We start from the raw sequence: 14,775 nt of genomic DNA on the forward strand, positions 1-14,775 counted from the left end.
TGTAAACCCAAAGGAACACACAAGATATTGCAGCATAATAAGGAAACTAATTAAGAGAGGTCACCTTACCCAGCATTAAAACGGAGCTGCCTCTTATATAATTGTCTGGTTGATAACAATCATTAATAGTACAGCAGAGTAGTACAAAATTGCTTGGTTCTAGAAGTATAAAATAACACCAAAACCATCTAAAGTAAGTTTGATCAGGAAGGAAGTTTGAGTTTATCCCTTCAAATGCTGTGTTGATAGGAACCAGATTTTCTGAATTCAGCAACACAGGGATGTCTGTGCCTGAACTATTCTCCCTAGCTCCTCTTACAGACAGCAAATGGCAACAGCTACTTTTAGGACACAATTCATGTGATCAACAGCAGATAATAATTTTTAAATGGGATTAATCACATCCTAAAGTTAAAATCATATTCTGTCTTTTAAGGGAGTCCTGGCACATAATTCAAATGTGAACAGCTTTATTGTAATATTTTTTATTTCTATCAGGTTAAGACTACGTGATATATAGAGATTCAAGATGCTGTGTGAAAGACACCCATATTTGCTGGGTTGATTACTTTTTTTTAATTTTAGCAAAGAAAAGAAAAGCATAGCAAAATTAAAGTGTCTGCAAAATATCAAAGTGTAGGCTTTTCTGGTCACTATTTACTCTCATGGTGATGCCCCTATCTTTCTGCACTCTTCATATTTCTTGCATTGCAACATTCTATCTTTTGTTTTCTCTGCAAGTTCATGCTTGGAAGGTGGAAGCAGCTCTGTAAGTGCCAAATCACCACTTTAAGGGAGAAGGAAGAGTTCAGGATACTTGGAGAAACACTATAGAGGCCACAACCTCCATTCCTCCCCCACCTCCTATCTCTTATTATTTTTCTTTAATTGGAATTTAAAATCAAGATAGTAATTGCTTGGAGGGCATAGCCAGCAGCAAGGTCTGCCAAGGCATAATCTGAAGAGAACATACAGGGAAATAAGGAGAGATTTGCTAGGCAAAGTTCAAAGTTCCTGAAAGAGGAAATAACTGCAGCAAAAGTAAGCTTTTTAGAACAGACCTCAAGGTCTTTCAGAAATCATCTGTGATTTTAATAGTACATGTTTCTGAGTAGGACAAGCAACATCTAGCTAAGCCTTGTTTTGATGCCTTTGCTCTTATTCTTCCAGAAAGTAAGTTTTATGTATAAAAATCAATATTTTTACATATTCTGTGATTATAGTAACATGGTTAAATACCAAAAATTACAATACTACCTTCCCAGAGAGAGCATGAGAAACAATGGCTTTAGCAAATGGCATGATTCTTGAGAACATGGAAAAATTATTCATTTCTTAAGGTTTTTTACTATTTCACAGAGTTACTATTTTCTTTGAGCTTTATCTTTTTCAAGAATAGTAAAGGAGGTTATAATCAAAATCAAGTGAACTACTATGTTCAACATTTACAAGAGGCAAAAAAATTATTGTCTCCAAGGACTTTATTCTGAAGGTGCGACCAGAATCAGAAAAAGAAAAAGAAAAAGTCTTCTGCAAACTCCTTTCAACAACTACTATGACATTAAATATTCATACTCCTTTACATTTACAAGAAAAACTCTCATAGGAGATGGGCAACTTCTTTGCTAAATATATAGCTATATTGATTGTCTAGGAGTCTTGCTGCAAATGGATGAAGTTCCTTGCATATAAAGACATGATAAAACTGAACATGCTCTGTGAGGTGGGATGCAATGAGAAAACAGACACAATGCAACATGGAAGTCTGTCAAGAAGCAGTTGTTATGAAGATCCCAAGGATTTTTTAAAATGCATTCAGAACAGATGGTGTGATAGGACCACGTCCTCTGTGCAAGAGAGATCAGAAGCTAGAAAAATGGTGTATTTTCATTTCATTAGATTTGGACCATCTGGCTGTGGTGGAAGATGTTGAACTGAGCGAATCCAAGTCCTCACAGATCCTTCATGACTCAAAACATCTCAATTGTCCCTGGTTTTTACAATGAATCCATGCAAAAGTCACAACTTCACCTTTTCCTCATGTTGTCAGTGTGCATATTCTATCTGTGCATATTCTGCCTTTTCTCCTTGCTCTTGAAGCTCTGGGCAATGAGCATTACCATTAAATAGCATTTTAATGGACAGACCTTGCTTACATTTTTAAGTACTTTTACAAGCTTTCTTAAAACATTTTTTTTTTTTTCATGTCAAAGCCCTTTGGGGGCATTGTCATAATCATTTTACAAATGCTCCTACCAATCTCTGACATATATAGAGATTAAGTGACCTGCTTAATGCTACCAGAATTCTCTTGATAAGAAAAACCTGTATAGGAGGTAGGGCTAAGTTTCAGGAATAACTCTCACTCCTCTTCCAGGATTTTGATCACAGTTTTTCTTTTCCTGATTGAAAATCAGCCATAAGGAAAATAAAGTCACAGTCAACACTGGGTATTAAGGGGATGCACAACCAGCCTCACAGAGCCTGAACACAGGAATCATAAGCCAGCACTCTGCAGTGGGATGACTTCCTTACAAGGTGTACATTTCTCTGAAAATAACAAGTGTGTTGCTGTACCATAGTGTTCTAAATAACTGAAAGGGCTGGAAAGAAGCGACACCACCTAATTACTGCATGCAAGAACACAAAACCTTAGTCAGGTCCTTTTATGTCCTTCTCTTCTCTCTGTTGCTGTACACACATCTCAAGCCAAACTGTGTTGTCATCCTTTGAGTATATTAATTCAGGTCAAAATTGATATTAATGATCCTTTTCCAAGGAATCACAAAATTTAGTATAGCATTTGATCTGAAGGCCAGTTTAGCCATGTTGTGGTGTTCTGGGACCTCTTGAAAATTATCTCATGTATCATTGGATAGCAACCCAGGAGGATTTTGATTTTTGCTAGGATTAATAGTACTTATTCTGAATGATGGATCAGCTACATTATACAGCTCATATTTCTCATAAAACTTTTGCTCGTAAATCAAAAGGGATACAGCCTCTTATGTACTTCATCTAATGAAATATAGATTAGTCTAGGGGTAGATTTTTGGAAGCCCATTTGATGAAAGTTAGTCTGTGTTTCTTCTCATCAGCCCTTTTGCTTAAAAATAAAACAAAAAAAAACCCAAAAAAACCAAAAAAAAACCAAAAACAAAACAAAAAAAAACACCAAACCAACACAACACCAAAACTGAGTAAGATATAAGATACATCCATTATAAAGGTTTTAGCACACAGATATTTCTTGGAGTCAGAGTGAGGGATTATTTTTCACATACAAGCAGGCAAGTACCTGCCTCAGATTATAAACTGTTTCTGAGGTGCAGAGTAATGTCCTAAATGTCCTATTTACTGAAGTCTTACAAACAGTTTAAGTACTATTGGTTCCCCAGAGTTCTTCCAATATTGAGGGTAACCTTGTAATGCTGCCAGTAAGTGCTGACACAGCAGAGTTTACAGGTACCTTGTGAAATCAGTGAGTTCCAATTACAAATTAAAGGTACCCAGCTCAGCACACAGCGTGGCCATAAGAAACAAGATGAATTCAATTTTGCTTCTGGTCTGTGTAAGTTGTTCAGCCCTCAGCTTAAAGCATCTCTTTTTCACATGCACAGGATTGCTGCCTTCAACTTGGTGTTAATCAGGACCAGAGCAGAGGCAAGTGAGGTCTCCCAGGAGTGGTTCTCTCTGCAGGAAGTAAACCCAGCTCTCATGTGACAGGGGTGGAAAACTCACTGGAACAGTGAGCTCTGTTGCCTGCCCTCCTAGAAGCTTGCTATGAACAACTTCCCTGGAAGCCATGAGCTCCCAGCTCCCTGACACTTCTCATGCCCAGATGAGACCAGAAGGGAGGTTCAAGCTGATAAAATCAGCAGTGTCTCAGCACATTCAGCTGCATCAACTATTAAGGGCTTTCCACAGGTGCCACCAGAGCTAAGAGCTGGTCAGGGTGCAGGTAAAAACACAGTGATCCAGAATGGGAGACTATGGAGAAGAGAAGATGGCAAGCACTGGCAAAGAAAACAACAGCAACGGAGGAGTCAATGTCCTGTGGATGAAAGGAGGTACAGAGGCCCGTGGAGCAAAACAGCAAAGGGCAGGACAGACTGATGACAACCACTGCAGGTCAGTGGAGTCAGTGGAGTGATGCTAACTTACATGAGCTGTTGTGTGTCCCAGGAAAATGTTTTGGGATGGGCTATGAATACACTGCCTGCGCAGAGCAGCCCCTTTCTCTGCTGGTGGCTATGAGAGCACATTGAGCACTGAGGAGCAGAGCATCGACAGAGCAGAGCAACATGGCTGAAAAGCTCATCACAGTGAGTGAAAGCTGGAGAGGGAGTATTAAAGAAGCAGCTCCGTTCTCCCTAAAGGATATAATAGAGAGATAATAGAGATGTCCTCAGAGGCCCAGTCAGACATGATAGAAGAGCACATTTCCAATTATCTGCTCATCTGAATGGTGAGTAATGGGTGTCATTCACAATCAGGCTTATAAAAAAAAATGCACTGCTCCTTTGAGCATGACATCTCTTGTCCAATTCTTGTCCAACACAAGCATAATCACAGGGTTCATTCTTCCCTGGAACCATACTCCTGACATTTTTTAGGAACAAAACAAGTCCAAGGAAAGTAGCTTATACCAACCAGGCCCATGGAAATTTCTTTCCAGGGAAGTTAGAGAATACTGTGAGAATCCCCATATCTGTCTACTGCAGTTTGCTACTCCAGAGAACAGTTTCAATTTGGTCTCATAATCTCCATGGATCTTGAGGGAGCCACATACCACAGGACCACCAACCTCTGCTCTGGCTCTCAGAGAAGATGACAAAATTATTTGAGGGACTCCCCATTCACTGTGAATAGTCCCTGCATTGTAATCAGAGGCTCCTTTTGGAAAGAGGAAAAGGCAATTTTTTATAGCTTTCTCTTCCTGGCTTTATCTTGCACCATTGCCAGTTTCCTAGCCAACTGGAAAATAGCATGTACTCCAGCTTTTAATATATGATCCTCTCCAGACTTGTTAGATATTTAGTGTTCAATGTTACATGCATGTGTTCCTGAAGACTCTTTTAGAAGGAAATTCAGTTCCAAGCTCATTTTAATGTCTCCTGCTCTCTTCCTCTTTCTAATTGCCGTAAGAACTCTCCTGGGTATTTGTTTTTAACTTAATCATTTGCTGTGGTTATGTACACACACAAAACTGCAGAGTCAAATATTAAACACAGCACAAGAGCACATGCAAACTTCGCATAAGAGAGTCCAAATTTCAGGACTGAATGCAAATAGAAGTGTTCATTGCAGCACAACTGCTACTGAGGGAAAAAAAAAAAAAAAACCAGCATTAATGAACAAAGTTTTCCTCCAAGAATTAAGTAAATGCCAAAAGGAATAAGTGACAAGGTTGACATTTTAATAGTGAACTTTCCTTATGAGTCACAGCTGTGGGCTGTGAATTGTGTTGAGCTTATGCTCAAAGGATGTTGATTAACTTTTTTCAAGTTGCTTACCAGCATGTACTATTTAACACACTTAGTTCATGCATCCATAAGCAATTTCTTCCCCTTTCTTTTTTAAGATGTGATTTTTGTGATTTCCTTGCAATTTTTCTTTTTTTCTTGTTTTGTTTTGTAATAGATGCTCTTGAAAATTACCAGATTCTTTTATATATACACACAAAAGAGGAAAATAAAAATGGCAAAAATGAAAAAAAAATGTGGTTTTTCATTAAGTTTGAGAGGCCTTAGTCTGTCATTTCTAGATATATATATTTATTGCTTTCTTTGGAGAAAATGGACATACAGTGTACAGATAAGCTAGACTTTCCTTGTGCCCTTTTCACCACAGAAATTTGCAGTCATATAAAAGTGTTGGGTTTTTTAAGTTGTTTTCCAGCACTCATAAAATAGAGTTGGAAGCTACCTATGTAGCTAGTACCTAGATTTCAATTATTTCCATTTGTTCTCCACAATGGCTTTTTATCATGGCACCTAAAGTTGAGCATTTATTCCAAACAGAAATTAATTGCTCAGTTTTAAGTTTATTTTGTTTCAAACTTTGTGAGATCAGAGAGGAAAGTTTTTGTTAAAGTGAATTGGTGTGACTGAAAAACTACTGTGTGTCCCTCATACTGGATCATCCTATTTGAAATATTAAAGAGAAAGGGAAAATGCAGATGTTGTTCAACCTTATTTTTGATACACTGCTTTGTTCAGCTCTGTGTTTCTTTGCAGAGATCTTGAGCACAACCATCACGAACTACCATGTTCACGGACAATAAAGACAGCTGTTAAGTATTGCCAATCCTTTTGCAGAGGTTGAGGAGAACACATGATGGGGAAACAGTCTTGGAAAATACTTCACTATCAAGTGTCACTACAAAGAGCTAAATGCTAACTCACCTTGGAGAGTTATTCACACTGAAATTATTCGTAGCATAGCCTGTATCTCAGTACATCTTGATTAAAATAGGCAGCTGACTCCCATTAGAAATAGTAGGAGAATGGCACTGATAGGTTCATTTGTAATCTCTTTCCCAAAAGACACTCTGGAGGTCAAATTTTGCAGTAACTGTTGGGAAGGATAGATAACTATGATTGTCTAGCAGAAGAACCCCAATAGTACAGCCAGGATGAAAACAATCCCCCCTACTCGTTGGACAATGCCCTTACCTACAGACAGGTCCAAAAGGCAAATGGACTGTTCCATCTCACCCCCCAGAATGTATGGTTCATCCCACACATGTAACCCTCCCCTGAAACATCAGGTGTCTGTGACCCCATTGGCCTAAGTCTTGTTCCAGCCCACCTTGAAGCCCCCTGATAAGGGGTCTCCGAGGGGCCAGACCCCCTCTTGGAACTTCCCCTCCCCTCTTGGAACTTCCTCCCTCTTCCTGGATTCCCCCCTCCTGGGTTCCCTGCTCTTCCCTTTGTCTCACCTCTCCCCCATCACCTCAGGCCCGGCCACGTGCTGTGTCTAGCAGCTCGAGGCAGGGCCTCGCTCCATCCTGAATAAACCTTATCCTCCAAGAGCAATCAGCAGAGATCTCTCGTCTGTATCCACCCAAGCCATCTGTAGAGCCATCAAACGTCTTTACAGACTGGCGTCCAACTACAAATACGACCCCACGGTGACCTGCAACCACACCCATCTGGATGCCTTTCCAGCTCTTCTACCTGTAGGACACTTCTCCATGGACGGTAACTAAATAACCAGGTGTTTCCTCCCCATCGGTGTCGCGAGCACGGCATTTCGTTGCTAGGCAGCTTCGAAGCCAGAGCTCTTTAAAAATTGCCGAGGCAATCCTCGGGCACCGCGACTCATTACCAAGTAGCGAGTTTTCGGAGCCCTTGGAGTATTTGTGCCCGTTACATCCCAGAGAGCAGGTGACCGCCGTGATTCGGTGGCGACCTAAGGCTTTGTGAGGAGACTTGCCATGGCACACTGCCACGTGCACAGAGCATACACGAGCACTGCTTTGCACTGCCCGCGCTGGAGCTCCGAGGGAGGTCTGGAGCTCCCGAGCACCGGAAGCCGTCCCTGAGTGACGCCCGACACCGGAGCTCTGAGGAGACCCCCGGAGGGTCCTGAGCACTGACTGGAGTGTACGTCAGAACCCGACAGAGGACCCCGCTTCTGCGACACCTAGGTGAGCCACACTGGTTTAAAAATGGGACTCCCACTCTGCACCTGATAAAGATCTCTATAAGCAACTTAACCACCTTTTACGTAGCCATAACAGTACTTTGTCTAAGAAAGAGTTAAAAAACCTTCTAGATTGGATCTTACTTAATTTCCTGAATGCCGATTGTTCAGCTGTGTTTTGTAGAGATTTTTGGGACTCAGTTGGAAACAGACTTTTTAATGATATTTCACGGCACAATCCCGATGCTTGCGAACTACTTCCGGTGTATAGAACTTTTCATTTTTAATCTCTTTCCCAAAAGACACTCTGGAGGTTAAATTTTGCAGTAACCAATGTGTGTCTGAAAAGTCCAATGCAACCAGCTGCCTGTCGTAGATGATCAGAGACTGACACGAAACATCACAAAGAGAAAGGAGGATCACGAAGTAGCAAACATTGGTAATAAGTTCTCAGAAACCTTCTCAACTACTATCACAGTGGCCAACAGATATTGTTAAAAAGAGATCTTAATGCTTGAGAGAAAATGGTGAGTACAACTATGAATAGCAAGGGAGAAAAGAGGACCCTGCTGATAAATATTTCTAAAATCAGGTTGTTCTAGCAAGACCAAATACAGCTGTTATACACCAGCTCAACAGTGAAGCACAGGAGCATGTCACCTGGTGACTAAGAGGTGCAAGAGCAGTTAAGGACAAGCCCAGTGCTCTGCATCTTATTGCTAAGCATGATTTTAGCACTTCTTTTGCATTTAAGCCATCTAAGGACTAAAGTAGGGTAAATTAAGGTAAGATTAGAGATGCTATCCCTGCTGCAGGAGAGCAGAATTTGCATTTCCAAACCTTGTGACATATTGACATGTTGAAGCAATAAATATTTCATATCTACAGAGAAACTGGTGGTTGTTCCATTAGTTCTTAGTGTTTTGATTGCTTTAAGACCCAGTCTTGGCCCTTCACAGTTCAAATGTTACCTACTGTGTGCATAGTTATCTACCTGAGATGCCCTCACCCATAGAGAGAAATCCAACACATGTGCAGGTCAGAAGGAATTAATGTCATGATGTAGAATTTTGCATTGCTGACCAGATCTTGGGTTTTCCGGAGAGTGGGTGCAATAGACAATAAAGGTTCACTGCTATTTCCTAAGAAGTAGAATTAATGCCATTTGGCAGGGGAAGGTGGGGAATGGGTTCCTTTACCTCTCCCACAATTTATTCAGCCTGAGCACTGCACAGGATTTAGCTGTGTTTCACTTGCTCAGCATTCAGGGAATATATTGGACTGGGAGCGTTCGCCCAGTGATTTTCTAGCATGAGTAATGAAGCTGCAGGAAGCCATATGCTTTTTCTAATTATCCATTATCCTCATTATTTGGCTACTGTCTGATTATCAATTCAAAAAATCCATCTCAGCAGTGAGATTAAATTAATTAAATTAATTTAATTAATTAAATTTTCAAGTTGCTTTAGAATAACCTAAACAGAAAAAAGAAATCTCACTAGAAAATTATACATTTATTAAGCTAAATTATTGAGAGCCCTCTGAGACATGAAATTAAAAGTAATGTGAAGTCAAAACACAAGACTGGGAGATTCTTCCTCTGATTTTTTCAATTTCCCCTGATGCTTCATGTCTACCTGGGACATTCACTCCAAAAAATAGAACTTCCACTCGGAAAGAAATAAAGAATAAAGGGGCTTTACTAGAAAACATAGAAAAGTGATCATCCCACTCTACTTGGGACTTGTCAGACCTCACCTGAAGGACTCTGTCCAGTTCTGATCCCCATAACTCAAGGAAGATGCAGGCAGACTGGAGAAAGTCCAAAAGAGTGCCATGAAAATGACCAAAGGGCTGGAGAATATGCTCTATGAAGAAAGACTGAAGGAGCCAAGTCTCTCTCCCTGGAGAAGAGAAGGCTCGGGAGGACCTCATCACAGTTCTCCAGTACTTAGAGGGTGGATAGAAAGAGGAGGGAGCATCTCTCCACACAGGGAGAAGAGAAGTGGCAGTAATAACAGTGATAACAACTAATTCCTGGGACAACTTCCCCAGGGATGTGGTAGAGTTCCCACCAATGGAGATTTTCAAGATGTAATGAAGTGTTGGACCACATAATCTTCCTGGGTCCCTTCCAGCCTGGGGTCTTCTGTGATTCATGAAGAAACACACAATGAAACCTGCCAATTAATGCATGCTTTCTTAAAATATTTTAAGCCATACCAATGAAGTCAAACTACAACTGTCATCAGTCAGGAATTTTCTCCTCCCTCACACTGAGCATTCCTCTGCCACACTGCACAGTCTGGTTCAGTGTGTCTAATTTTGACTGATGGATTGCTTTTACTCACTAAAATGTGAGAGGAAAGAGCTGATGGGCTCCCCTATAATAAACTGTGTGTTGTGAAACACTCAAAGAAGTAAGCATGCATCTTGGAAATAAATTATGAGAAAAAGTACAACTGAGAAAGAACTGCCACCATCAATGCAGGATACAGACTGTTCTCTGTGTATGCAACCTGCTTCATCTCCTACACATGAAAGGATTTAACAAAGGATTTAACACAGATGATACATGCTGGAAATGCACTAAAAGTGATTGCCCATCTCATTCTGTTTTCATGAAAGCGAAAACCAATCCCAAGCTATTCCTCTGGCCTCATTGCTGAGTGTCGTATGATGAGATGCACCCAAAATGAAGATGGGGCCAAAAACAATTTTCAGGATGTAACAGGTTGCACTCAGTTGCAAAAACTCTGGCACTGGCACTTCCACTCAGGAAGGCTGTCCAAAATTACACAACTGCTGAGCTGTGTCCAGCTGTATTCACTGAGATGATAGAAATCCTCAGGTCTGGAAAACTGAGACTAATCTCTAACCAGTCTGGACAGGAATAATCTCTGTATCATCCCCTTATCTCTGTGAGTTATAGAGAATATTCCAGATAAATTCTTCTAAATTCATGCTTATACCCCAGTTCTCCCAGCTAAATGATACTACTACCTTAAAATAAAAAAGGAAAAATACTACTGAGAATAAGGTGGGAATATGCAAGCAACATTAGTTCAAAATTTTTTCTTTATCCTCTTCCTATGATGGCACAGGCTGTCAATCTCATTTATATTTTATAAACTGAGATTTCTAGTTTTTTATCTTTTTACGGGTATTTTGACATCTTTTCTGGAAGCTTTGCAATAATGTACAATGAACTGAGCCAAATATGACAATGAGGAGGTGGGGAATACTGGAAGGCAAGATGAGTTAAACCCGGGAAAGGACCTTTTCCGTGACCTCCCACTAATTTCTGATATCACTAGGCAATATTTAGTCAGGTTACTCACAGAAGTTTGCAAATAAGCTGCACAGCGCTATCCCAATGTATGCCATTCATGGTGTGTGATGAGAAATAGAGTCATGCCTCTCCTACTAGAACATCTTCCCTGTACCTACTCATTGTGGAGAAAAACCCAAGTTAAACCTACCTAGATTCTTCCTGAAATCTTCATAATTGTCTTAAACAGACACAAAACTTTTGTTCATCTTTCTGGACTCTGGAGTTGTACTAAGTTTTGATTTTGCAGAGAAAGAAATGCATTTTTTTTCATTATTTCATGCAATAAAGGTTGGTCCAAATATATTTTCCACAGCCAGAATAATGGCACACATTTGTCCCTCTAGGTTGTTTGCCAACCTTAACTTGTAGATTGGTGATAGATTGCCACCTTTTGAGAGCTAGAAATTGTATCTTCTAGTGTGCAGTTTCCACAGCACAGAGTTAAGAAAACATTCAGGTGTTTAATTGATTTTTGTTACTTTTTAGCCATTTTGATTCATTAGGCATTTCCTTTGATCTCCAACTTGTTGCTTCTGGATCCTAAAACAATTTTCTTTCTCTTGGAGAATTAGCCTAATCTGACAAGAACCATTTGTCTTTCAGTGAAATATTTTATGGGTTGAACACTTCAATGGTGTTGCTGAGAGAGTGCTTCATTAGAAGTGTTTGTCATTCTTTGCACTTTATTGACTTCTATGTTACAATCATAAGGAGCTCTGAGAATAAAAACTTTTGCTGGAGTAGGCCTCAACAATTTCTCACCTTGTAGAGTCCATTTTGATCATATTTTATTTCACACTGTTTTTCTGCTTGGAATAATATTTTTTACATTAAGCCAGATTTTCTTGACCTGGGTTATTTTATTTTAAAATTAATGGCATTTTCACTAGACAGTGGAAAGTCAGTAAAACTTTGTCATTTCTTTCCACTGCTTTGAAAGGACTGATAAGGCTGACAGTTTTTAGAGATTTTAATTTCTGCTACAGCAATATAGCAATGGACTGACAGCTGGCCCTCCAGTTAATGCTTGGCAATGAACTATATGAGAACCTAGAAACAGAATTTGTGGACATGAGATCTATCATAACATATGCATAAAAGGTAAGTGTCCATCTCATTCAATCAGCTGTGAGACAAAATATGCTTTTCTCTTGCTCTACTTGAAAAACACACAGACAGGTGCCTCCCAAGGCTCTGCCAGGGGACACAGCTGCTTTGTGCTGTGACAAACCAGTGCCATATTCTGTGTCTGTTCTCCCTGATTTTGTCCCGGAGCTGGGCTGAGACATTGCAGATCTTTCCCAGGCATCTTTGGTTTCCAGCATGGGCACAGGGGGAGCAGAGGGGGTGAGCAGAGTGTGGTGAAGCTTGGCCAAGTTGAATGTATGCACAGGGTGGGTGTGAGGCATAAGGCATCTCATATCTCAGAGGGACATGGGAACTGAAGGAGCAAGTATACCAGAATATGAACCTTTCTGCAGTGGAACTGCTCAGGAGCAGGTCCTAGCTCTCCAGAAAAACCAAGCTGGCTGAGGTCCAAGGTAAGAAGAAGATGACTTGAAGGTCAGGGAGGCAATATATCAAGAGATTCAGCTGCCCTGCCCAAAGTACCTTCCATCTTTTTTCTTTCACACCTCCCTGTGCTCTACTAATTCTCCACTAATCTGTTCTGGCCCTCTGAAACACTCCTGAAAAAGGTTTCACCTTCCTCCCAAACCACTGACATGGTGACCTTCACTGCTGCCATCAGTGGACTCTGCACTCGCACTTGCCATCAGCAGCTCCAAGCCAGCCACAACCGCATTGCTCTGTGGCACATGGAAACATGGTAGGAAGCAGAGGTGGGGCAGAAGTCAAAACTTCTGGATATTTTGAGTGCCTTTTGTTTCTTCAGGATAATTCCTCACCTGTGAAGCAGAACCCTTACACAGAACCCTCCCAGACACTGCAGAACAGCCCCAGATGTCCTTCTGCATCTGTGCCTCCAGGCTGTATGAGCTGACAGTCATCTGCTGCCCTCCATGAGGAGACTAAACTTCCTTCAGTTCACAGAGTGCAGCACTTTTTCTGAGCTCTCTTTTTCAGGAACTTCTTATTCTTTCCAATGCCAACACCTGGAGGCATTTTCTACAGAAGTAGGAAAAGCCATGGATAGAGTACAGTTTAACATTTGTAGTAATTTTGTCTTGTAAGTTCAATTTAGTCAGTGGACTTTGGTGAGCAAATGACCACACATGTATCATTCCAGATTGATCTGAAGTGTCCTGTAACCTGTTCTGCAATCTTAGACCAGCTCCCCAAACTTAAGGATATAGGAAAGTTTGAGTTTGGGGTCCTTGGGGATCCCACCTAGCTGCCATTTTCTGGAGCCCATTGATGTTAAGCCCTTCCAACTTCATGTGGAAAGCTACAGGAGCCCCAGCTGATCCCTCCAGATTTTCCTTATTCATCTTCCTTCAAACTGGCTTGAAAGTGTGTTAAATCAATATGGGGCTGAAATAAGCAAACAAAACAGACCTTGAATTTCCACATGATGTCACATCTTTCCAAACATCATCTTTTTCTATTAAGTCTGGGCAAAAGTGGGCCAAACATTTTAGTCTTTCAAAAAAGAAAGAAGAAAAGGCAAAAAAATCCTTCCTTCCTGACGGATTCAGTCCAGTGTTATCACAAATTGCCTGCATTCCTAGATCCTGTTTTGAGTGGCCGAGGCCCAGAGGAGGTGCTACATCAGCTGACAGACCATGCCACCCCATGCCATGAGGTTCCTATATCTTTTTGCCTTCAGTAAAAATAAATTTGGGTGTTTTTTCCCCAAGAGAGAGACTTAATTGAGGTAAAAAAAACATTAAGACCAACTGCACAGTGCACTTCAGCAACACGGATGAGCAAATCAATTTCTGTTCACTTAAAGTAGTGATTTTGATTTCTTTGCTGAGGCTTTAATGGTTTGAAAAAAATGCGTTAAAAGTCATCAGGATAATTGCTGTAGCTGGAAATTGTATTAAAGAGGACAATAAAAGCATCTAGAAATGGGATACAGCTTGTTTGTGCAGAAAAGACTGTGTCTGTGGGGGCTGAGTGAGGTAATGGAGTGAAGTACCCCATAGCTGGGACCACTGTAACCCTGACACATGGTTCTTCCAGGCAAAGCAGGTTGCTTTGACTCTGTCATCTCTATACACATAAATACATGGAAGTATATGCTTATTTTTCTTTAAAATCCCTGTAAATATATGGGGGTTTATTTATTTTAAATCCCTTCTGGAACAATAATCACTGCATTCATTTCCATTCCCCAAGTGCAGAAAGGAAGAGAGAACAAACAACATGTGACAGATGTTATTCATACTGTAAAGTGTATTTGGAAGGCATTCAGATACTGAGTGATAATATCTATAAAAATCTTAATAGAAAATACTTCACAGTAGATGTCATGTAAGAGTGGCCTAACAAGAGAGGTGTGTCAAGGCTTCCTTTGCAGGTAGTGCTGATGCCTCCAACTCGGTGGGGGGGGGGGGGGGGGGGGGAATCACATGCATCAAGGACTGTACAGCAACATCCCTGTTCTTGGAATTCACCGTGCATTAGGGTGTTGTAGGGCAAGAGAGAAGGAAAATCATGATACACCATAGATCCCAACCATTTTTAGTATCTATTAATATTTTGAATGTTATTATCTTGATTTGTCTTTTGAATATTGCCCTTACTCTGATGAGATATTCATTTAATGAATAAATAAATGCTTGCAATGACATAAATCCATCAAACCAGTAATGCTGACTTTGTTT

The 14,775-nt window shown here is 40.6% G+C and overlaps 2 long non-coding RNA genes across 4 annotated transcripts in view; one reads left to right on the plus strand and one right to left on the minus strand.

Moving 5' to 3' along the window:
- LOC140684147 (uncharacterized) overlaps positions 1–14,775 on the minus strand; it is an 81,347-nt gene that overhangs the window by 64,697 nt on the left and 1,875 nt on the right. The window lies entirely within an intron of this gene.
- LOC140684150 (uncharacterized) overlaps positions 1–14,775 on the plus strand; it is a 51,838-nt gene that overhangs the window by 8,762 nt on the left and 28,301 nt on the right. Inside the window, exon 2 of one of the 2 annotated variants that reach the window (XR_012055946.1) lies at positions 3,621–14,761. The exons of the other annotated variant lie outside the window; for it this stretch is intronic. This is a non-coding gene — a long non-coding RNA (uncharacterized lncRNA). Of the gene's footprint in view, positions 1–3,620; positions 14,762–14,775 lie in introns of those variants that run through there. 2 annotated transcript variants of the gene reach the window in all.

Source organism: Taeniopygia guttata, chromosome 1 (assembly GCF_048771995.1).
Source record: "Taeniopygia guttata chromosome 1, bTaeGut7.mat, whole genome shotgun sequence".
Lineage (NCBI taxonomy): Eukaryota > Metazoa > Chordata > Aves > Passeriformes > Estrildidae > Taeniopygia > Taeniopygia guttata.